The sequence below is a fragment of the Parambassis ranga genome, unplaced genomic scaffold (assembly GCF_900634625.1).
Source record: "Parambassis ranga unplaced genomic scaffold, fParRan2.1 scaffold_33_arrow_ctg1, whole genome shotgun sequence".
Classification (NCBI taxonomy): domain Eukaryota; kingdom Metazoa; phylum Chordata; class Actinopteri; family Ambassidae; genus Parambassis; species Parambassis ranga.
Window position 1 is genome coordinate 44,174 of NW_021144803.1, and position 24,390 is coordinate 68,563.

Consider the following 24,390-nt stretch of genomic DNA (forward strand, 5'->3'; position numbering starts at 1 on the left):
TGGATATAATGGGGCAGGTTCAGTGCACAGGTGGGGCCTCGCTGATGCACAGGCAACACAACCTGACATATTTTGCTCCCTCACCTGTTTTACCATCCATCTGAACCAAATATTATCATCCTCATAACCAGTAGATAACGCTAATACATCGAACGGGGTGAGCTTATGGACTACAATGTCGGGTTAGGAGTCCCAACATTGGCCAGGCACTCCGGAAGATTTAACATAAGGGTTGTGGTCCAGGCCAGTAATTGATAACATAATAGGATTCTGCATGCAGCTCCAATCTCTTTGTATATGGAAATACCCACTGAACAAGATCTGCCCGCCTGAGGTGGTTTTAGCTTTTTTAGGTGCCCAATTTGTGTGCTGCCACCCCAATCCACAAACTTCTCCATACTGTCTCCACAACGCATTATATCCCCCGCAGTTGATTACTGCGCACAAATCAAAGATAAAAGAGAACTCTGAACCCTTATAGTAGTCTAACTCTATACCTCCCCCGTTTCTCACACATGCATCTCCTCCTGTCCCTGGTGCTCTCCTCACCCTGCGTGTGCTGGGCCCTGGATTTGACTTACCATTGGATCCTGGAAAACTGACAAAATAATTATGTACACACAAAAATAAAGTCAAAGATACACTAACTACAGACATGAAAACACAAGCTCCCAACACCCTCCAGTTACCCCACAGTCCCATCTTGTCAGCTGGAGTCTTCTTGGTAACAGGACCTCAAACCTCTGCTCCTGAAACTTTAGACCTTCCTTTCGACAGCTGACCTTACTGATGACTGTGGTTCGTCTCCTGGTGGGGTGATGCGCTTAACTTCGCCTATCACCCTTAGTTGGAGTGATGCGCTTAACTTCGCCTATCACCCTTAGTTGGAGTGATGCGCTTAACTTCGCCTATCACCCTTAGTTGGAGTGATGCGCTTAACTTCGCCTATCACCCTTAGTTGGAGTGATGCGCTTAACTTCGCCTATCACTCTTAGTCCCACGCTGATCCTGATGATTGCTCATGTATGTGTATTCACCGTCTCATCCTCTTCAACCAAGTAGGGTAGACTACCTACTGGTCACACTCCTGGTTTCAGGGGATTATTCTGCCCCTTTTATTTTATCCTCCTCCTGCTCCTTCTAATGTCGCTCAGCGTTCTCCCTGGTTCTGTAGCTGGGGTGCACTGGCTCCAGTGATACCAGGTGTCTCCTTTGCCTTTCAGCCGCACCGCGTGGGAGGAGCGCTCCACCACCTGGTAAGGACCTGTCCACCTTGGCTCCGACCACTTTCTCGTTATCACCGTCAGGAGGACCCACTCAGCTGTGTGTGGCTCCTTCTGGACTCTCCATCTCTCCTTTCTCCTTTAATACAAATACTAACACCAAAGCTTTAAATTCATTATATTATGGTTTATATTAATACCATACTGCATACTTCTTCAGTCTCAGCCGGCCAGCTGGTCCAGGAAACTGTCGACCTGTAAGAAGCTCATAGGGTGTACATTATATGGCGTGATTAACAGAACATCAATACAATAGACAATACTTGAACCCATATAAATTTGGTCTGTGCACAGATTTTAGCCAATTTTTGTTTTAGGTTGTAGTTTCATCCTTTCCACTTTTCCCTGTGACTGTGGGTGATACACTGCACCATACCTATGTTTTAGGCCTAAAGTCTGCTCCACCTTTTCCAGGTCTACTCTTAAAATGAGATCCATTCTGGGAATCCATGCTGTGGAATGTAATAGTTAATCAAACAGTTTATTGACCGGTTTAAAACTCAAATACATTAATACTTGTCTCACCCTCTTTTTTCTGAAACAGAACACCATTCACAACTCCACCTGTTTCAGAAACATCAAGATATAAAGGAACTAAGTGATCTAGGAGAACCAGATCATTATGGAAGTTGAGACAATGAAAGAGACAAGAGTACAGGAGGCACAAAACCTACATCAGTAAATGATGAAGACCAGATGTTATGTGGTAGTGTGGCTAACATCTCCTGAGCCTTATTATGCCTCTACTGTATGAATGGCAACCTAATAAGCTTTAAAGGATGAAGAATTCTAAACACCTATCCTCTGTGCCTATTTATTAGAAATAGCTTTACATTTCCTAACCATGGAGCTTAATTCTTTAATATTATGTGTGGTACAATGACTAAGCAAACAAGTGGCACACTATCATCTGCCATTTTGAGCCATTTAAAACTGTTCTGGTGTTAACTATACGTCAGCAGCTACTCCCTCCTCAGTCACAAACAATTTATCTGCTGTGATGGACCAATGTAGTCCCTCTCATTAGGAGGTAGAACCTCTCCTGATAGAAGAGATCCTCACACCTGTCATAGAAGAGAATAACCTACAGGGATCAGTGGACAGCCTATAGGGTCAGAAAGACATTATCCAGGGTTTCCACAGCTGGAATAGACTGAGGAGACCGCCCCCTTAAGGAGACTCAGGTAAAAACGAGTCCAGCAGATATCTTCACAAGACATCTGTATCATAGTGGTTCTCATCAGCCACTGTCCAGCTACTCCAACACTCTGGAAGCATAAAAAGTCTGTCCAGTAAGAAAAGTCACTATTAATCCATCTGGGGAGCACATAATGGAGGTTCCAGTCTCTGGGCATCAGATTCACTGGTGATGAGCTGGAGCGAATGAAACAATGTCTGTGGTGCTGCTAACACAGTTTCACAAGTTCTGTGAATGGCAAAGGTTTCCCAAAAGAAGCCAACCGACGAAATGATTTGAGATGCCGGTGTGATCTTTGACAGCCATTTCCCTGGGGAGGATACCAGGGAGCCCCTTGAGGTCACTGACGGGGCTGCTTGTAGTGACAGTCTCTTTCCCAGTGGCCAGGTTTTCCACAATAGAAGCAGTCACCTCCACTCAAACCGCTGTATCCACCCTTTCCATGCCCCCCTCCCCTACGGCCACCCTCTTTTCCCCTCCAGTTACCTCCTCTATGATATTGACCCCACCCACCTTGATAGTGGGGGCGGGTGACCCAAGATGGGTGGATGGATGATACATATCAGGATTTCCCACAACTAGGGACTGTGGCTGAGGTGGGGGAGCAGGCTGAGGCTGAACCACCCTCTGTGATGCAGGGGTGTATTTCTTCATTTTCCTCTGATATGCTGCTTCCTTTCTAGCTTGAGCTAACTGCAGCTTTAATAATTGTGTCTGCAGCCTTTTCATCTCCATGGTCTCTGTGTCTGTGTGTAGATTCATATGGTGTACAACATGTCTCTCCCAAGCAATAGAGTCACTTCCTGGTAAATCAGGGTCATTTTTCTGGGCCTGCTGAAGCAACAAGGGGAAGCCCCTCCTCTGTTGCCTGTCTATACCAGTGCTACTGGGCACCAGGTTGACTAGAGTTCACTCCTGTCTGTCTGTCTGTTACTCGCCCCCTCCCATCAGGGACAGTCATGATGGGGTACATCCCAGGAAGTGGGGTCTGAGGCGAAGCAGAAGCTACAGCAGAGGCAGGTGAATAGGCAGGCGGTATCTCCGCCCCCTGAGTTCCCTCGCTCTCTACTTCCTGTTTAATGTCAGTGGTACTACCAGACTCCTTACAATCATCATCTATGCAGCACAGATATGCCTGATATAGAATCTTACGTCTCTCATCAGCCTGCACTGCCTCCTTCAACTCAACTGTCTCTAACACTAATAATCTAATAATCTCCTCCTCTCTCTCTCTCTAGTTTAACTCTATTCTCCACTGTTGCAATCACACTTTTTAGTGGCTTTTTATCATCTCCTTTCACTCCCTGTCCTGTCATTGCTGTACACACTGCTGCTTCCATCTTAGCTGCAGCCTTCTGTTGTCCCTCTGGTCCTGCCTGTCCGCAGCAATGGCTCAACATCTTACTCATCTGTTCATCAATTGTCTTCCACGTAGACATGATTACCACTCACCAAATCCTTCTTGCGTACCTGCTGTATGTTAAAAATGTACCTTCTATATGTGCCTTCTTCTATCCCTCACTGTGACTCTGGCAACAGAGTCACACACCTTCACTTAAACACACTTTCACACATACATGTCACTCATTCAACTTACAACAAACACTCTGTACAAACTCACTTCTCTGCCAGCGCAGAATCAGTTTCAAACACAACAATTCTCCGACAGCGCGGAGTACATAAAACAACCACGACAAGACAAGACAACAAATCACCGGTTTATCTTTTCCTTAACAATACAGCGCTTTCTCAATTTACCTAGGCCTATATTTGAAACTTATTGCCAATGTTTTAAAACATTTTAAACTTATTGCCAATCAATCGTTATTTTTGCCAATCCGCTTTTGTTCTGGTTACGCCCAATCTTTACATCAAGTTTTTCACTTTTTCATTCATTTAACACACTTTGATTCTATTACTGCCAATCCATTCTTTCTTTTCAGGGGTCATCAAATTCCCTCGGGCTCTCAACCGAGCTTATCTATGCTCGCGTCCAAACATAGTGGGGGATGCCACTCCCAATGACATAACGCTCATTCACGTTATTGTATTAACCCTTTTTTTATTCTTTTTATTTTTAATTGGTTAATATCTCTCTCAGTGTCACTTTTCCTTTTTCTCTTTTACTTCATCTCATTTTCTCTTTTACTTCATCTCATTTTCTCTTTTACTTCATCTCATTTTCTTTTACTTCATCTCATTTTACTTCACTTATTAAGACTTACAATCTGCCTCTTACAATTTGAACTCTAAAACACCGTACCCATCCCAGTGACTACTTAATTTAGATTGTCCAATGTGCAGAATTTGGTTAAACAGGTTCTGCTTACCTTGTTTTATTGTGGCCACCAGTAGTCACTCAGTCAGGCAAGATGTCATTTGACCCACACTCCTTCCAGGTCCCTGTTCGGGCGCCAAATTGTCGGGGTTAAAATCCCCTTGTTTCCTTCTGATCACCCCCTGAATTAGTTTGTAAGGAAGGAGCGGATAAATTCTGGTCTCAAAATTATAATTTATTAAACAATGAGGCAAATTCTGAGTCGCAGAGCTCTGGGTTGTTGCACACACAGAACCAAACAAGAACAACACAAGAACAGGACAACCAACAAGAACAAACAACCACACAGCAACAACGAACAACGCAACAACAACTGGACATGGAATTCACACATTGATATACCCCATGGGCGTTCCTGCCTGCCGGCCCACAGGGGCATCTACCGCCCCCCTGCAGACCCTGGTTCATACAGCAACTAGACCATTAGTGTTTACTGCCAAATAAGGTAAAACTTCAATTCCTCAAATCTCATAGGTTGTGAGTCCAATCTGGGGGTGACCATAAAACTGGGTACTCAGGAGAAAAACACATTCCTTTAGAATCTGGCTTTTATCAGGTCAAAGGTGCTGCTGTCCTTAGTCTGAATTTATGACCATCTCGTACCAACCGGAGCTCTCTCCAGAGAGCAGAAAAACAACTGATCTCATCTGCCACAGCCTGAACTGCAGAAAACAACGTTATATGACATACTATGAAATTACTTATTAATACATTCAGTATCCTCAAATTACTTTGATTTTCTATAAAATTTCCTAACACATAAACACTTATGAAAATCACATTATTAAGCGATAAACACATATAAACATGAATACTTATATATCTGAACACACTGCATGTTAACACCATGCAGAATAAATTCTTTCACCCAACAATGTACTGGCCATCATCATGACATGGAGCACATCTAATAACTGATAACCCTCTATTGGGCTGAGGTTGGCTTCAGTCACTGTCTTGAAATAGATTAACCTATAAAGTGAAAATTATAATGTATAATATAAAGTACCTTTGGCAAGAGAAGATCTGCGCATCCTTCTCGTTCCTGAGGTTCATGTGTGATCCACCGAATAATGGCCTCAAACACAGCTGCCTCCTGTCTCACATTGAGGTTGTCACAGCTGATGATGTCACTGACATCCTGGGCCAAGAGCTGCAGGAACTCTTCACCGAAAGCCACTTCCTCAAAGTGACTGAGGACATACTGGAAAGCCTTGAGGTGCAGTTCAGGGGCGTGGTAGTTTTTTGTGAACTGCCAGATGCCGATGCAGTTGTCTGGGCAGAGCGTCTTTTCAAAAAAGTTGTATATATAAAAATATATATATAAATAATATATAAAAGTAGCATATTTGCACCAGCTCCACTATATTGAGGTAATCAGCTGCCATGAAAAGCCTCCGTGCATTGGACTCTGTCACGTTAACAGAGCCGGTGTATGCAAACTCAATGATGAGCACCATCATGTCTGAGGATAGGTCAGGGATAATGTAGACTTTCTTGTCAGGTTCACACCAGCGTGTGAAGAGAGCTCTGAAAGACACAGAAAAAGTTCCACAACATTATACACCACTTTGATGCATTTCAGTTTTTAAAACAGATACTAAAATGAGTCACTAAGTCACTGGTGGATTTATGGGTAACTTTATTCAACAGTCTAGTTAAAGGTCTAAATCTGCTTGCTGTAACATGATCTAATTCACTTATGACTTCTAAACTATACATCAAGTTTAAGTTTAAGATCAAATAAGTTTGAGCCTATAGAGGGAGAAATCACTATTAGATGCTTTAATGTCAACATGTCAAACATGTCCTATCATCCAAGTCCCACCTGGGGCCAGCAGATTAACACACATTTAGTCGTCGGTTGTTTTTGTCATGTTCAAACATTAAGGACTGCTGCTGCTTTCTTTATGAGGTCAAGCTGACAACATTTTCCCCAGCAGTCGACTAGTCATCACAACAATATCAGCAAACACACTGAAACACTGTGAGCTATAAAAACAAGATTGCAGTGAATAATCTCCAACACTCACATCATAAACTACAACAAATCCTTGTTTTTGTCTCCCTATGTAAAGGTTACTAACACATTCATTTAAAATTGAGATAATCAGTTCACCTGAAGTAAGTGTACTTCGCCAAGATGACTTTGTGGATGGGAAAGTCATGATCCTCCACTCTGATGACAGCATCGCAGAGCAGCCCCTGCTCACGGAGATCTGTGTACACATTCATGTTGACTTTGCAGACTTTATATTTTCTCTGTGTTTGTTGCCTGTCTCCTCTCAGTATGTAACAGAAGTTCAAAGACACACTGTGAATGGAACTCTTGTCATCAAAGCACTTCACATCACCATGGAGATATGTAAACATGTTTACATTTAAAAACTACCTATCATGCATTGCATTTGTGTTTTTAGTTGATTAGTTTGATTGCTGTTGCTAGGCAACAATCAAACTATTGTTCTTCACCCTCTTTCTTCTTTTTATTCTTCCGTACGTTTTCTGGGGCAGCGTATCTTCAGCATACAATCACCAATTTCAGCCATTCAACTATGAAAATGTTCATCTCACAGAGGACATTCAAGTTTTTTCACAAAATTATAATTTTTCAAATATTAAGCAATGTATGTAGTTCCACATGCTTTCAGCTACAGAAACCGTTCAAACATTCTGTTCAGCTCTTCAAGGGCTGTTAAACTTGTATTCAGATTTGTTCAAATATGTTTCGTTTTCAAAATATTAATAAAAATTCAAAAGCCATTTAACATTGAAGTCTATAAGAGAGACCTTCAACGAGGGTCATCTGCCAAATGTATCTCCTCCTACAAATTTCAAGCTACAGACTCCATTTTAGTCTTAAAATGCTCATTAGATGCTGCTCTATCAAACTTGTATTCAGAATTTTCTAATTCCGAATTGTTTGCGCACGCTAGTCTCTCAAAGTTGGAGTGGTTTTCAGTCCGTTACTGAGTTTAACAGTGTGTATTGCGTGGCTCAGAGTGGATGATGTCATCACTCAGAGTGCGGGAGGGAAAAAAACTAAACCAGATCCTGTGTCTCTATCCTGCTGCAATGTCTGCACCTTCCATCTCGCTGAGATAATTATGCCACCAGTTGGAAGGAAAAATGGTTTGGGTTCTGACGGTGTCACTCTAAAAACTCAACACCAAACCGTTTTGCCTGTAGAGCCAGCTGTTCGGGAAGAGTCCCGGACTTTTTCTCATTCACAGCCCATATAAACGGTGAGGCGAATGGAAAAGAGCAAACCTATTTTCTAACTCGCCACGATTTCCACATATTAGACTGGAAATCCCACACATTTGTAGAGTAAACCTTGCTAGTGCCCCTGGTTGTGTTTTTTTTTAGTCTGAATGCTTTTGTTTGGAAAAAACAGCCGTTGTTTGAAGGCTGCACCCCTAGTAAAATACATAAGACCTGCCCTGAGAGGAGTAAAAGCAGAATCACACAGTGTCTTAATTAGGGCTTAATTAGGCAGGCAGGGCTGTTACCAGTCATATAAAGAAAATCTGATATTTTCATGTGAAAGTATCAGTTAAACAGTTTGGATCAACAAACTGACACCTGAATGGGTGACTGACAGGGAGACACACAGAGGACAGGACTTCAACACATGACGGAGGTGAGGTGGGTCCAGGGTTCAAGTCCTTGTTTGGGAGGAATATGTTGATGAAGATTCTCAGTCATCCAGGTCATCGTACGTAGAGAAGATTGAAGCAAGACGTCTGGACTTGTAGAGTCTAGAAGACGTTTCGCTGCTCATCCAAGCAGCTTCATCAGTTCTAAACTGTTTGGTGGGGAAACATGGTTTATATGTGGTTACAGACCTATGTGGGTGGGTCTGGGTAAAAACTTAAAAACTGAAAAAACAATAGCACTAAATGTTTCCATACTTACCTGTGATGTTCTGGCTGACTGGGCCAGGTGTGTCTAACGACTGGCTAACAACTATGAAACTGCCGGAGGTGGACTGGTTGACAGCCCTTTGTTCTTACTGTGAGTATGTGCAAACTTCCTGGGAATGGATGGAATCACTGCATTGTATGTGGTAGAAAGATGATGTCTGAGGCCACCACCTCTGTTAAGGGAAGGTTTTTCCAGCTTAACATAGATGGCTTCCTTGACTCCTCTTTCATACCACCTTTCCTCTCTGTCCAAAATGTGAACATTGTTGTCCTCAAAGGAGTGTCCTTTGTCTTTGAGGTGGAGGTGAACAGCTGAGTCTTGTCCTGAGGAGGTGGCTCTCCTGTGCTGAGCCATTCTTCTGTGGAGTGGTTGTTTAGTTTCTCCAATGTACAGATCAGAGCATTCCTCACTGCACTGGACTGCATATATCACATTGCTGTGTTTCTCCCTGGGAATCTTGTCCTTCGGGTGAACCCGTTTCTGTCTCAGTGTTGTCATCAGTTTGAAATGGACCGGGATGTCATGGTTGTTGAAGATCCTGCGGAGTTTCTCTGATACTCCTGACACATATGGAATGGAGATGTTCTTTCTCTGCCGGTTGTTGTCCTTCTTCTTGTTGGGGGGTCTTGTTTTTGTGGCTTTGATGAGTGCCCACTTCGGGTAGCCACAGGTTTGCAGGGCCTTCCTGATGTGGTGTTGCTCCTTCTTCTTCCCCTCTGAGCTGGTTGGTACAGTTTGTGCTCTGTGCTGCAGGGTCCTGATGACTCCCAGTTTGTGTTCCAGTGGGTGGTGTGAATCAAACAACAGGTACTGGTCCGTGTGTGTGGGTTTCCTGTACACTTTTTACCACATTGAGGCTCCTGTCCTCCTCAATATGTACTGTGCAGTCCAAGAAGGCCAGATTGTTGTCCTTGGTGTCCTCCCGAGTGAACTTGATGTTGTCATCCACTGCGTTGATGTGTTCTGTGAACCGTTCCACTTCGTTGGTCTTGATTTTGACCCAGGTGTCATCCACATATCTAAACCAGTGGGGGTGGTTCCAGAAAAGGAACTCAGGGCTCTTCTCTCCACTTCTTCCATGTAGAGGTTGGCCACAATAGGAGACACAGGTGATCCCATCGCACAGCCGTGCTTCTGTCTGTAAAAGTTCCCATTGTATTTGGGAGGAATGCTTTGCACTCCTGTCACACTGCTTTCAGATGTTAACCCCTGCAGCCTGCTACCATCTTTGCTTATCTAAACAGTTTTCATCCAATGTTGAGCTAATACAATAAAACATCAATTTAATATCTGTTGATATATAATAACCACTATACTACAGAAACTCACAAAGTTGTTTCAGAAAATAGCAGCACTTGTGTGAAACCAGCCTGTCCAGTTCAACACTGACTGTGGATCAGTTTCAGCTGCTGTTGTGCAAATGGAACAGACAACAGGTGGAAATGAGAGGCAGTTATCAAGACAGCCCCTATAAAGGAGAGGTTCTGCTTCTCAGGAGGGTCACACCCTAATACAAGACCACTTCCTGTTATGCAACAGTCTACAGGAGTGGGGGCAGAGTCCTGTAGAGGCAGGAGAGAAACCCTCTCACCAAGGAAATCAAGGTGGCAAAAAGGGGAATACTCAGAAGAGTTGAAAAACAGCTTTTCTGCTAACGACCATGCATCAGTGTGGAGATCACAAACCACAGGAGACGACCTCCCCCACTGCTGGCGACCTCAAGACTTTCTACTGCAGGTTTGAGAGGGACCACTTCACACCCCTAACCTGTACCACAATGATCCCACTCTGCAGCACCCCTATCAGGGACCACCATCCCATCACAACCACCAACACAACGAACCCACTCTGCAGCATCTCCATCATAATGACCACCAGAACGACTCCACTCAGCAGCAGCAACCCCAACAGCCCCACAGCCATCAGTGCCTCCTCAGTGGTTTCTATGGTAACCGAACAGAATCCCATTTAAAATTCCACCACTGTTGACCAATGAATATACAAAACCATAATTCATTCACTGAAGTGAGAACAGGAAGGCCTTTCTGTGATCTGAATTTTATCTGAATCACAGTGAAATGATGATCTGCTATGTCAAAACATCCTCACATGATATAATTACATAGATAAATCAGCAAAACACTGCAAAAAGATCATCAACAACAAAGAACAGGGGGTCAAAAGGAACAAACTCAGCAGAGGCTGCAGGAGGACTTCTCTGGCCTCCAGAGCTCAGCTCTGGTCCTCCACTCACTGTGATCCTTTGTTGTACCAGGTGTAGTTTTGGTGGCTACACATGTGTTCAGAAACTGTTCTGTTGTAGCAGCTGAGCTTTACTCCAATCCACCGTCACCACAAACACTTCCCCCTCTCTGTTCTTCTTCTTCCTCTGCCTCTTCTTCTTCTTCTGTGGTGTTTTCTGGCAGCTGACATCCACACAGTGACATTTCTGCCTCCTCCTGTCTTCAGTCAGACTGTAGCTGTGTCCCAATTCAGGGTCTGCATCCTTCGGAGTGCGCATTTTAAGGCAGCTTACGTCACAAAGCTGTGCGAAGGCTGTCCCAATTCGCCAAAAGTCGAAGGGTCCTTCAAATGCGTCCTCCAAATGCGTCCTCCTTTTGCCTGAATTTGGAGGACGCATCGCTACAATCCTTCGTGGCCTTAAATATCCCACAATGCTTTGCGGGCCTACTTTTTGTCCAATAGTACAACGACGGACCAAGCGAGCGGCAGCGGCAGGAGTGCCGAATTCACATTTAAATGTAAGTACAGAGCAGTAGTTCGAGAGTTTTAAAATGCTAGTAGTGACAGCGGCATTAAAAAAATGAGTTTTATATTTACAAACATGACGTCCTGTTGATACGAGGCGCTGTAAACTAAACGCTTTGATTGAATGTTGTTTCTTGTTGTTTACTGTAGTATAGTATAGAGTATAGTTCACGTGAGGAGCAATATTATCGTTATTATATCAAACGGTCATTCTGCCTGTTGGCATTTTGTTGTAGGAGGAGCAGAGAGAAACAGAAGAAACCTGACAATTGATAACGGAGGAGATGAGACTGGAGAGGGAGGGAGAGAGAGAGAGAGGGAGAGAGAGAGAGGGAGAGGGAGAGGAGAGAGGGAGAGAGAGAGAGAGAGAGAGAGAGGGAGAGGGAGAGCAGAGAAAGAGCGGACAGACCTCAGCTCATACAGAGGATGGTGGACAGCAGTGATTTTATGTTCTGTTATTTAAATGTTACTTATTAAATTGTATATTAAATCGTTCTTGTCTCTGTGTTCTTAAACTCTTCTAACCTTGTTACATCATGTGTTTCATTACCTATTTATAATTGAAGTAAACTTTTGAACAACTTCTCAGTGGCCACAGTAAATCATTTATTGTTCTGTTATGTACAATATTTACAAAGACACAGAACATTTCTAACTATTTACCAGTGGGCATTATGAAAATGTGCAGTTTATTATTTATAAAAATCAGCAGAAAATACTATTCACAAAGAACATATATATAAATGTTTGGCTGAGCAGGAGTCCTTGGTGCTGCTGGACTGGATGATGCCACGGTGAAGACCTTGGAGTCCTCTGGCTGTGAGTGGGACATCATCTGGGGGAGGGGGGTGCCTGTCTCCTCTGTCCACCACATCGTCCATCAGGGTTTGCAGAGCTGACGATCGGCGGCTGCCATGTTACTAAAGATGTTTTTAAAAAGGGCAAAAATAAAAATAATAACTTCAACAGAGCGGCTTCCAAAGCAGCTTAAAATATGAAAAGCTATAAAATATGTATCCTCACCCTCCAAAGGTGATGATGGTCAGTACACCTCCTCCAGGACAGACAGCTGGTCCTGCAGGGAGCCCCACTCTCCTCCACCCAGCAGTAATTCTCTGGTGCAGTGACAGACCTGATGCTTAATGACACATTAAAGCAGTGGTTTAATACAGAACCCTATATCAAGTCTTACAATTGAATCAAATATAAATTACATTTAATCATATTTGTCTATCTACTGGTTATATATCTAGCGTTTGCTCAGTAGCTGGTATATTAATTATGATCAATAATATGGTTAAACAGCAGCTTACCGTCACCTCCCCACTGCGCTCTCCCAGCCTGAAGAAAATGAGCCGTCACCGGTTTTGCTGCCGCTGGAGCCGCCTCTCCTCTTCCTCCAACAACAAATAAATATATTAAAAAATTCCAAATGTCTAAATCCACACTGTTGTCCCGCTTGTTGTGTAGTCCGTGTTGTGTCGCTGTCGCTGCTTTTGTTTTTCCCGGGGCAAAATTTATGACGTCGCGCCACAATCAGGAAGTGATTTGAAGGCCAGACTGTCCCATTTACCAACGGTGGAGGATCCTCCGGAGGATCCTCAGGAGGACGCGGCCTCCTGAGGATCCTCCTGAATTGGGACACAGCTTGTTTCTCTCACAGTCTGTAGAGAGAAGCTGACATTGTTGCACTGATTAACCTCAACCACACACACCTGTGTGAGCCGCACCATCATTCTAACAGTTCCATTGTTACACTGAGTGAAAGCAAAGCAGGGAGCCCCCTGCTGGTGATCAGCTGCATGTACCAGAAGCAGACAGAGATTTCTGATATGATGTTAAAGGTGTCACAGAGGAGGATCCGACTGTCTGACCTCTGATTCTTCTGTCAGCATCAGACACATCACAGTTTGATCAGTTTTCAGATCACACACAGCAGCATCAGTAACACTGAGCAGACATTACACACTCCATCAAACACACACACACACTGCTCACTTATAACAGGGATAATAAGTAAAGTTCTTTACAATAAATTCACATTCACATTTTATTATCACTTCACACATGGCACAGTATATATGGCAGAGAGTTAAAGGTGGAATATGTAGTCAGAGTTAATACCAAATATTGACACTAGGTGGCAGCACTTCAGCCTCCATCCACTGCTGCACTACCAGCACCACTCTCAGTGCTTTTTGTTTCCATTGACTGTACAACATGATTCAATCCATGTTATTTATATGACAAACTATGTGTAGTGTTTCTATGTGTGTAGCTGACATGTTGCTCAGCTTCCATTGGACACATATACTAGATGGAAGCTGCAGCAGGATTGGCTGATGACTGATCACAGGTGTGAACAATCAGCCGGTGACGAGTGGAGCAGGAGCAGCTGCCCATGCTGCAGAGACACAAACAGCAGCAGCACTCTGTGACCCATGTCCACTCTGTGTGTCCTCCAGACAGTCCTCCTCATGTCTCTGCTCATGTCTTTATCAGGACAGCAGTCAGGTCCAGCCCTCTGGGGGATTTCTGCTCTCACTGTTTAACTCTGATTTCCTGATAGCAGCACTCACACAGCTCAATGCTGAAGAATCAGATCCTTTCATGAATATGTACTGCAGCTAATACAGCAGTAAACATTCACCCCTTCACTCACACACAAAGAAGGAGAAAAAGACCAACAACAACAACCAGGAAGTACCCAGACCATGACCCTCAGTCCATGTTAGACACACAAATGTTCTCTTGCTGCCTCATATATCCAGCCACTGACAGTTACCATGGTAACCAGGTCATCAGTGTTATTCAGCTCACTTGTCAGTGATCAGATCTGTTCCGTTAGTATCTTAAGTGACTGCAGACAGTGTTGTTAGATTTGTTTATGGTTTACGAGTGTTCACAAAGTGAGAGAAACACGTAATAGCATGTTGCTAACAGACGCTAATTCCATGTTGTCTGTGTTACCTTAAAGCTAGACTCATAACCAGAGAGTAAGTACGCTTATATGAAGTTATGAGGTTAAGTTGGTTACATGTGTGACTGTGAAATGAAAATGCATTTGTTTATTTCTGAACGGAATGTTTGAGATTAGTGCAGCATATACATTGAAAATGTTTGGATGTTTGTATTTGGAATCAAAGCAGAACATAAGCAGAGAGCCAGACAAAATGGTGAACTAGAACAGAGCAAATGTACTGCTGAAAATGTCCTGAGCTCATGCGTCTTACTGTACAACAACGAGAGTGGAAAGACACACAACTGTCCTCACCGGGATTATGGCTGTAAATTGTGTGCATAGACAGAAGTTGTATGTGTCCAGGTCAGGACAGACATTCAGCTTGTAGCTGATTGACTAACTTACTACAATGAGACATTGTTTGTGTGTTTGCTGCAGTTTGAGTTGTTGATCCCACAAATCCAAAGTGTTACTGTTCATTTGACCTGTGTGCCTGTAAGTCTCCTGGACAGCTAAACAGGACAATGTGGAAATAAACAGCACTACATGCATTCCAGTCATTTACAAGGACTGAGAGCTGTGAGTCACAACAAAGCTGCTGCTGCTCTCCATACATTCATCTACACAGGCTTCAAGGAGACACTGAAAGATGGCATCTTCTGACAGCTTTAGGAGCACCTGGACCACAACATTATATTAGACTGTGATGGAGATGCTATCCATCTGTGATATTAGCACAACAATGATTCTTTTCCATTTGTCTAATACAATATTTAGCAGCATAAAGACTGTTTGAGGCCTCACAAAGTGAGGAAGGTCTAAAAGTATGAACTAACCTTCAGCATGATACCTTGATGCTTCACATCAGTCTTTCTGCTTCTCTTGTGCTGTCTGACATCTACTGAAGTCTCACTTTCTGTTTGAGGAACATACTCTTCCTCACTGATCTCACAAAGTGATGAAGACTCTTCTGATGTGTTTTCAGCCTAACATGAATGAAAGGTTGATTTTTATTGTTCATGTCTTGGATGTTTAATAGTTGTCAGATCATGGTTTGGAAGAGGCTCCACAAAGAAGAACATTTCAGTGCCTGTCTAAGTGAACCATCACAGTGGACTTGTGTTTGTAATCAGCATGTCATTCACTGCCATGCAGCCAGCTGTGTAGTAATACTGCTGATAGAAGTGTCAGTGACAGCAGCAATTAATTCAAATTAAATTAATTAAAATTAGTGAGAGCAGGGAATTCTGCCTGTCATTCTGGAATACTGATGTCTATACTGGAATGCTGCCACTTATTCTAGATTTCTGATTTTCATTCTGGAATTTTGACTTTGACTTAACTTTCTGTGATAGCTGTCTGTCAAACGGAGACTCTGGTCGGCGCAGATTTACCTTCGAATGAAATGGAAACAAGTAAAGGAGCGCCAACACCAAACTGGACAGGACAACCTGGACAAGACCATGCACTCATGGACAGAACCAACCTGGGTTGTCAGACTCTTCATTGTTACCTTTTTCAAGTTGTTGTGGCCGAGTGGTTAAGGCGATGGACTTGAAATCCGTTGGGGTTTCCCTGCACAGGTTCGAATCCTGCCAACAACGGTTCTTTTCATCTCCAAGATCACTTTATGCTCCTCCATGTCTGAGGACCAAACCCTGGCACAGTCCATCTGACACTTCCAAAAACTGTCATTTTAAAATTGCTGGGCCGAGAACAACTGGTGTGCAATGAGGAGGCAAAGGCAAAGGATAAAATGTCCCAGCACATTTCAAACCCAGTTTCACCCTGAGGCAGAGACTGCTTCACCTTAAGGACAAAACACCTGGGAAAGGCAGATCTCAAGGTACTACAATAGTCAGAATGATTCATCATGTGGTGACCAGATGAAAAATCTCATCTCTGGCTCAAGACTTGTTGAGATAGCATAGACAGACACACTCTCAGTCTGTCCACATCAGTGTCAGTGAAGATTTCAGATTGTTTATTAAGTGTTCATCCTTGAGCTTTTCCAAACTTGTTGTGGACAGCACGCTGTTCATGTCAGGATGGCCGCGCTGCGTTCAGGTCGCAGTCTCCACTGTTTTATCTTATCTTATCTTCTCTTATCACTCTCTGACACAGTGCTCGAGTAGGACATCTAGTGGTGAATAAATTGCGGTGTGTGTTATTGGTTCATGGATTGTTTGGGATTTGGATCTCCATGCACATGCACACTAGTGTAGTCTCGTTCGACCACACATGGTTGAATGGTTTCAGGCTGACACAATAAAATACATTACACTTTCAGTTTCACTGCATGAAGTTGTTATACAAAGTGACATTTGAGGTCAGGGTGTCTGCGGGGTCTTAAAAAGTATTAAAAGTTGATGAATCAATAGTGGGAAAATGAAGGCCCTTAAAGTATTGAAAAGTCTTAATCTTAATTTGAAACGTGTGTGCAGAACTCATACAGCCCTCTCACTGCAGCCTCACACAAACAGACAGACAGGGTTTAAAGACGTTTCGCTGCTGAACAGCAGAATCTGCAGTTCAGGTGAACATGCAGCGTAGGAGCAGGATTTGTTGCTACGTGGGTTTTGCTAATTTGCTGTTGACCTGAATGAGTGATGATAACGAGCCGGTCATGTTCAGGGAGGGGGCGTGACGTGCTCGTAGCTTTATAACAGACTGAACAGCAGGTCTGAGGACAGTGTTCTCTGACCTGTGTGGTTCATCCATGAAGGCTGAGTCACTCTGACTGACAGCAGTCAGCTGGTTTAAGGAGTTATAGAACATGGTTACATGACGAACGCCCATTTAAAAAGTATTGTTATTATCCTGCTATAGTGGACCATTGTCTGCCAGGATGATATCTGCATACAGCTGAAACTGTAACAGACATAATGAAAAGTCTGTCAGCTGGAGCTCAGCTTTAGAGAGAGAGGAGACACTGAGGCAGAGGAAGAGAGGTGAGGAAGATGGAGAAGGGATACTGTAGCTGCATTAGAAACATGTTGAAGAAAACTAAATATATATCTCAATCACAACTATTAAATAAATAATAGTGTATATAATTTTAATCATTTTTTTAATTCACATTGGCATATTGGTAAAAAAGAAAAAGAAATAAGACCATGTTTCACCTCTTTCTGAGCCTCATTAGTGCAGTAGGCAGCGAGTCAGTCTCATAATCTGAAGATTGTGACTTCAACCCTCACAAGGGGCACTTGTTTTAGAGCCAGAATACAGATTACAAAGAGCACACTGTATATTTACATGTCATCCAGGTCATGTTCATAGAGAGCGTGTGGACTTTTTTTTCTTTTTTCTTTTTCAAGTTTTTCTTGAAGATGTTTCTCTGCTCCTCCAAGCAGCTTCATCAGTTCTAACTGTTTGGTGGGAAAAATGGTTTATATGTGGTGGAGGTGGGTCTGGGTGAAAGTCACTCTTCCAAGCATGTTCCTGCTTGCGTAAGGTGTGTTCATACTAAAGTCACACTGTTTCTCAGCATAAACCACAGAATGGCCCGTACGGGGATTGAACCCGCCCTGGAAAAGTTTAACACACCTGTCATTTCGTCGGAAAACAAAAAAATGATAACCCTAGACTAACAGGAGAACTGAACTATTTCAGACGTGAAATCGCTGACACCAAGGTCACCCTATTGTCTGAAGAAAACATATTGTGAGTTTCTGTAGTGTAGTGGTTATCATGTTCGCCTCACACGCGAAAGGTCCCTGGTTTGAAACCTGGCAGAAACACAACATTGTTTTGTTCAGAGTCTTTCTTCCTGTAGGGATATAGTAAGACTGATGAAGAAAGAAGTGCATTCAGACTGAAAAGGCGGCTGCAGGAGGAGAGCTGGCCCAGTTTGGTTCAGGAAGCAGTGCAGCACGTTGGTTAGCTGAGAACAACTCAGTTTATTCAGGAGTTTACATCGAGACACTTGTACTGAAGGATTGTTTTTTGAACACGTTTCGCCACTTCTCCAAGGCTACGTTCAGACTGCAGGTCTTAATGCTCAATTAGGATTTTTTGGTGAAATCCGATTTTTTGGTGTTTACAAAATAATATGCGACTGCTACCACTCTCCTGTGTGAATGGACTGTGGCCCTGAAGTGACCCGCATGCGCAGAAGAGGACACGACGGCACACAATGTGTGCTTGTGTGGCTTTGTTTACGTTAATGTCCCATCGTAGTAATTACATTCAAATAATATCAAGAAGAATGCTGAGAAGGAAGAGTAATGAAACTCAATTGTGAGGTACCTGAACATTTACAACCCTAAAATAGTCACACAAGACATTTTGAATGTTTTTGTTTTTCTTTTGTGTGTTGTCAGGACCACATGCTATATAGACTGCACCTCCACCTCCATCTCCATCTCAAGCCTCCTACTTGCTGCTACACAGGACCAAGCTTTCTGCCCGAACAAGGACTTGAACCCTGGACTGAGCTATCCAGGCTCTACAAGTTCTTACAGAGACTAATTCTGTGCGGACAGGTTAACTGAAACAGAGTGGACTAGTGGACCGGAACCACCTGGGTAATGGTTTTTCCCAGTGCAGGAGAGAAAGCAGGGACAAATTGTCACGACTTGGTGTTATTTATGGTTTTGTTTTCCTTGTTTTGGGTTTTTAGTTTAATCTGTGTTTAGTTATTGTTATTTTCCTGTAGTTCTGGTGTTTTGTTTTCCTGGGTTTGTGTTTAGTTGTCTAGTCTTGTCTTGTGTTTCCTGTTTTACTTTGGTAGTCCTGTCCTCCCTGTGTATTGTCTTGTGTTTTATTTCCTGTGTTTTCCCTCCTTGTTGATACCCAGCCCTGCCCTCATGTATGTCACCTGTGTCTCGTTGTCTTCCCTGGTCCCTGTGTATTTAGTCTTTGTCTTCCCTGCACTCTCTGCCAGTTTGTCTTGTCGTCACCCAGGGGGATTGTGTTTGGTCTTGTCTTCGTCTCTGCCATGCCATGCTACAGCCACGTGACCAGGTTTTTCCATGCCATGCCATGCCTTTTGTTTGCCATGCTTTGATTTAGGTTTGTTTTTGCCCTGTAGTGGCTTTTCCACGTTAGGTGAGAATTTTAGTTGGTTAACTTTTGCCTTGCATTTTGAACCACGCAAAGTGTGATTTTTAGTTTGTTTTGTTTGCCCTCCTGGCTTAATTAAAGGAAATATTTATTGATTTGTTGGTGGATTGAAATCAATCTCGATATATCCAGATTCGCATTGTTCATACTCAGAAAAAAACAATTTGGATATATCTGGATATGGCTCGATTCCCGCTCTAGCCGGATTGATTTCCCCAGGGTGAATGGAGTCTTATTCAGCATAGCCACATGCCAACCAGGTGGGGAGGGGAAGTCAACCGTGCACATATATACACACCATAACTCATTTTGTTAAGTTAAAGTTAGTTAAAGAAGTAAGTTGCTTTGACTTATTGCTTTAATCCTTTTTTACAGTGTGGCAACAACTGAGGGAGCAGAAGCGGCTACAAAGTGATGCTGTGGTGGGCACAGTTCTTCCAGACAGGTAGGCTGATCATGTGTGAGTTTTTGTTTTTACAACATTGTATCTTTTATCACTGCGTAACCAGCGTTCAGTTACTTGTTAAGATGAATGTTTTGCCAGTACGAGAAGAGCAGAGATGTTAGTGACGCTGTCAACTTTCACAAGGCTACGTTTGCGTGATGTTAATATGATGCTAACAGGCTCTGATCGGCAGCTTTCTGCGTTATTCCATTTACGGGTTTTTCTGAGCTTCTCTGATGATCAGACAAACTTGATGTGGGTACAGACTTTGTTCTTGTCGATGGTCATTATCACGGTCACGTCAGGGCTGCTTAACATGCTAGTTGTCTTTGTGTTGTTGTAGCTGCATCCTCAGCTCTGCTGAGGGAGAGCAGAGCAGCGTCTTCTGTCATAGACCTGCTGCTGTTATCATTGTTCAGTTTACTGCTGCTCTCTTTATGCTGTAATTACTGTACATTGTGTAATTGTGATATTCTCTCCACAGCTCTGTGATCTTATGACCAGACGCTGCACCAAACCAGTCTTCACCTGCCTGAGGACAGCATTTGATAATGATCACTGATTTTGTTCATATATATGTAATGCATTTTATTTAAATCCAAATACAGTAAACTGTTGCCAACTTATCTGGTTTTCATTATTTGTGCAGCTTTTTAAAATAACAAAGATTTAATATTTTCTGTAATAGACAACAAACACAGTTACAGTTTTTCAGTGAACAGATATTTATTCTCATGTATGATCAACAAAAAAAGAACAGAAGCACCAAACATGTTAGAACCTGAAGAGATAACAGGCCAGTTCTAGGTGTGGGACGCCTCCCTACTATACAGGACTGTGTGTGTCAGCATGAGGATGCTGCAGTCACCAGGTTGGCCACAGCATCATCTGAGCCTGCAGCTTCCTCAGAAACAACAGCTGGCTGCACCTGCTGCAGGAGGACCATGGTGAGGAGGTCAGAGGTCAGACTTAGTTCAGACGGAGCTCCAGCAGCTGGTGGGTCTGCTCAAGGCTCAGGATTTGAATTCTGACCTGTCAATCAGTAAACAATAAACATTTATAAATTGTCAATAAACAGAGTTTTACTGTCCTTGAACAGGTCTTGCATATGATTGGTGTTCAGACTAAAGTAGAGCAGGTAGGTGTCTGGTGATGTGAGGTAGCTGAACTGCTCTGTAAACAACATAAACACAGGAGGAAATGCACTGAAGATTCATACATCCAATGCTAACTGGCTGTGCTAATGCTAACTGGCTGTGTAGCATCACCACCCTTGTTGATTAGCTTTACAGGAGTTTATCCAGAACATAAACTGACTGCGTAGGAACACACTGCTGAGCATTCAAAGCAAAGACGGTGTAGCGTCATGGCTAACATGGTGCGTCCCTGTGATTAGGAGGCATGGCTTCAGGGTAGGGGTGGGCGAATCGATCTAAATATCGATAGTATCGATACCAAAGTTAGGATCAGTAATTACTCGATACTAACGTGATGAGATCGATATTTCTGTGGAAGTTTCTCTTCTATACCTTCAGCAACTTTACTCGTATTTACTCGCGGTGCAGACAGCGCTCCTCTCTCTCTCTGCTCAGTGCTCAGGCACACTCCGCCCCTCCCCCTCCTTCTCCACTCTGCCGGAGCAGATGGAGCTCCTGATTGGCTGTAAAGTGCAGCTAGCATCATGGAGATGGCAGAGAGGAAGAGGAGCGCTGTTTGGAGTTATTTCACAGCGACAGACGTAGAAGAAGAAACTGCTACTGTGAGGTGTGCAGAAAAGTGACCTGCCGCTGTGGAAACACAACTCATTTACACAAACATAAAGCAGCAGAGCCCAAAGACCTCGAGCTGCAGAGTAAACAGAGGGAGGAGGAAGAGGCAGATCCCCAAACATGAACCAGAGACAGTGGTCACTGACAAAGGCTTTACTGCAAAACACTCATGAATATCCAGGAGATGATTTAAAGAAGTGAAAGTTTAGAGTAATCTGCAGCATGAATTAATGGCGTCTTTCTGAGTGCTGTAATAAGACATGCAATTTTAGCAGAATGACCGAACAGTCATCATATCACCAGCTGAAATAAATCTCGTTTTTCTCAAATTCCAAAATATATCTAATAATGTAATTATTTAAGTTTATATAATGATATGTATTTCAGTATAATTAATATAATTATGCTTTGGTGATAACTGTTGAAGGATCATTATTCTTCATATTTAGGCTCCATGCAGATAGGTGTTAAACTTTTATAAAAGTATCTTAGTCATGCTGTTTCACCTACATGATTCACAAAGAGCCATGGCTGTCACAAGGAGCATTGCTGACATGATTGTGAAGTTAAAATTTCAAACTTAAACAGTTCTGCACTTTTGTTTGCAGCTTGATTTACTTAACAAATGTTTCTTGTGTATTATTATTCTGCTAATCACGATAATCTATTTAAAGGCAAAAAAAAAGGCAAAAAATAATTATTTATGATCATGAAATTTCAAAGTAAAAGTATCGGTATCGGTATTGGTATCGGCAATACTGACCCTGGATTTACTTGGTATCACCTCTGTGTGCTCGTCCCCCGCTGATTAGCTGCCCTGCCCTAACATGCTGCACCTGTGTCTGATTGTAGGCAGGCTCTGCGCTCTTCACATGATTTGTCTGTGTGTGCAGGTACGTTCAGCACAGAGTTAGGTCAGGCATTGCTGTGTGTCTTAACCTGTTTGACCTGGACTTGCCTCTCAGAACTGTTTTTAGACCATGAAGCACAAGGCCCCTCAGATCCTCCAGCTCCTCTCCATGATGTGTCCTGACATACCAAAAGTAGGTCATATATCACATCATCAGAAGTCTGTGGAACAACTGCTCAAGTGAAACCAACCCAGTGTCCCTGGTGGTCTAGTGATTAGGATTTGGCGCTCTCACCTCTGTGACCCGGGTTTGATTCCCGGCCAGGGAATTTTTAAAATTTCCTTCCAGTCATTAATACAGTCCTACCTCATGTCAACAAAGATTCTCAGTCACCCAGGTCATCATACGTAGAGAAGATTGAGGCAAGGCGTCTGGACTTGTAGAGTTTTCTTGAAGACGTTTCGCAGCTCATCCAAGCAGCTTCACCAGTTCTAACCGTTGGTGGGGAAACAATGGTTTATATGTGGTTGTAGACCTCAGTGGGTGGTTGCAGACCTCAGTGGGTGGTTGCAGACCTCAGTGGGTGGTTGCAGACCTCAGTGGGTGGTCTGGGTAAAACTTACAAACAATGGCACTAAATGTTTCCATGATTACCTGTGATGGTCTGGCTGTCTGTGCCAGGTGTGTCTAACGACTGGCTAACGGCTGTGAGACTGCCGGAGGGGGACTGGTTGACAGCCCTTTGTTCTTCCTGTGAGTATGTGACTTGGAGGAAAACTTCCTGGAATGGATGGAATCACTGCATTGTATGTCAGATGACGTCTGAGACCACCACCTCTGTTAAGGGAAGGTTTTTCCAGCTTAACATAGATGCTTCCTTGATTCCTCTTTCAAACCACCTTTCCTCTCTGTCTAAAATGTGAACATTGTTGTCCTCAAAGGAGTGTCACAGATGCTTCTCAGAGACAGAGTAAGCACACACTTCCAGCGTGGCTTGCGTAAGGTGTGTTCATACTAAAGTCACACTGTTTCTCAGCATAAATCACAAAATGGCCCGTACGGGGATTGAACCCACAACCTTGGCGTTATTAGCACCACGCTCTAACCAACTGAGCTAACCAGCACTGGAAAAGTTTAACACACCTGTCATTTCGTCGGACAACAAAAAAATGATAACCCTAGACTAACAGACTTCAACAGGAGAACTGAACTATTTCAGACGTGAAATCGCTGACACCAAGGTCACCCTATTGTCTGAAGTAAACATATTGTGAGTTTCTGTAGTGTAGTGGTTATCACGTTCGCCTCACATGCGAAAGGTCCCTGGTTCGAAACCTGGCAGAAACATAACATTGTTTTGTTCAGAGTCTTTCTTCCTGTAGGGATATAGTAAAACTGATGAAGAAAGAAGTGCATTCAGACTGAAAAGGCGGCTGGAGGAGAGCTGGCCCAGTTTGGTTCAGGAAGCAGTGCAGCTGTGTTCATTGATCAGCTGCTGCACGTTGGTTAGCTAAAAAACAACTCAGTTTATTCAGGAGTTTACATCGAGACACCTGGACTGAAGGATTGTTTTTTGAACACGTTTCGCCACTTCTCCAAGGCTACGTTCAGACTGCAGGTCTTAATGCTCAATTAGTTATTAATTCTTAATGCGCAGAAGAGGACACGACGTCACACAATGTGTGCTTGTGTGGCTTTGTTTACGTTAATGTCCGATCGTAGCCAACATAATTACAACCAAATTAAGAAGAACGCTGAGAAGGAAGAGAGCAGTAGCTGCA

The 24,390-nt window shown here is 43.2% G+C and overlaps 4 non-coding genes across 4 annotated transcripts; 3 read left to right on the forward strand and 1 right to left on the reverse strand.

The window, feature by feature from the left end:
- Positions 1-15,999: 15,999 nt before the first annotated feature.
- trnas-uga (transfer RNA serine (anticodon UGA)) lies at positions 16,000-16,081 on the forward strand. The gene has a single exon. It is a non-coding gene; the product is annotated as a tRNA-Ser (tRNA).
- A 2,066-nt stretch (positions 16,082-18,147) lies between these two features.
- On the forward strand, positions 18,148-18,220 carry trnav-cac (transfer RNA valine (anticodon CAC)). Its single transcript has one exon. It is a non-coding gene; the product is annotated as a tRNA-Val (tRNA).
- Positions 18,221-23,659: 5,439 nt separating this feature from the next.
- Positions 23,660-23,733, reverse strand: trnai-aau (transfer RNA isoleucine (anticodon AAU)). Its single transcript has one exon. It is a non-coding gene; the product is annotated as a tRNA-Ile (tRNA).
- A 150-nt stretch (positions 23,734-23,883) lies between these two features.
- Positions 23,884-23,956, forward strand: trnav-cac (transfer RNA valine (anticodon CAC)). The gene has a single exon. It is a non-coding gene; the product is annotated as a tRNA-Val (tRNA).
- The last annotated feature ends 434 nt before the right edge of the window (positions 23,957-24,390 follow it).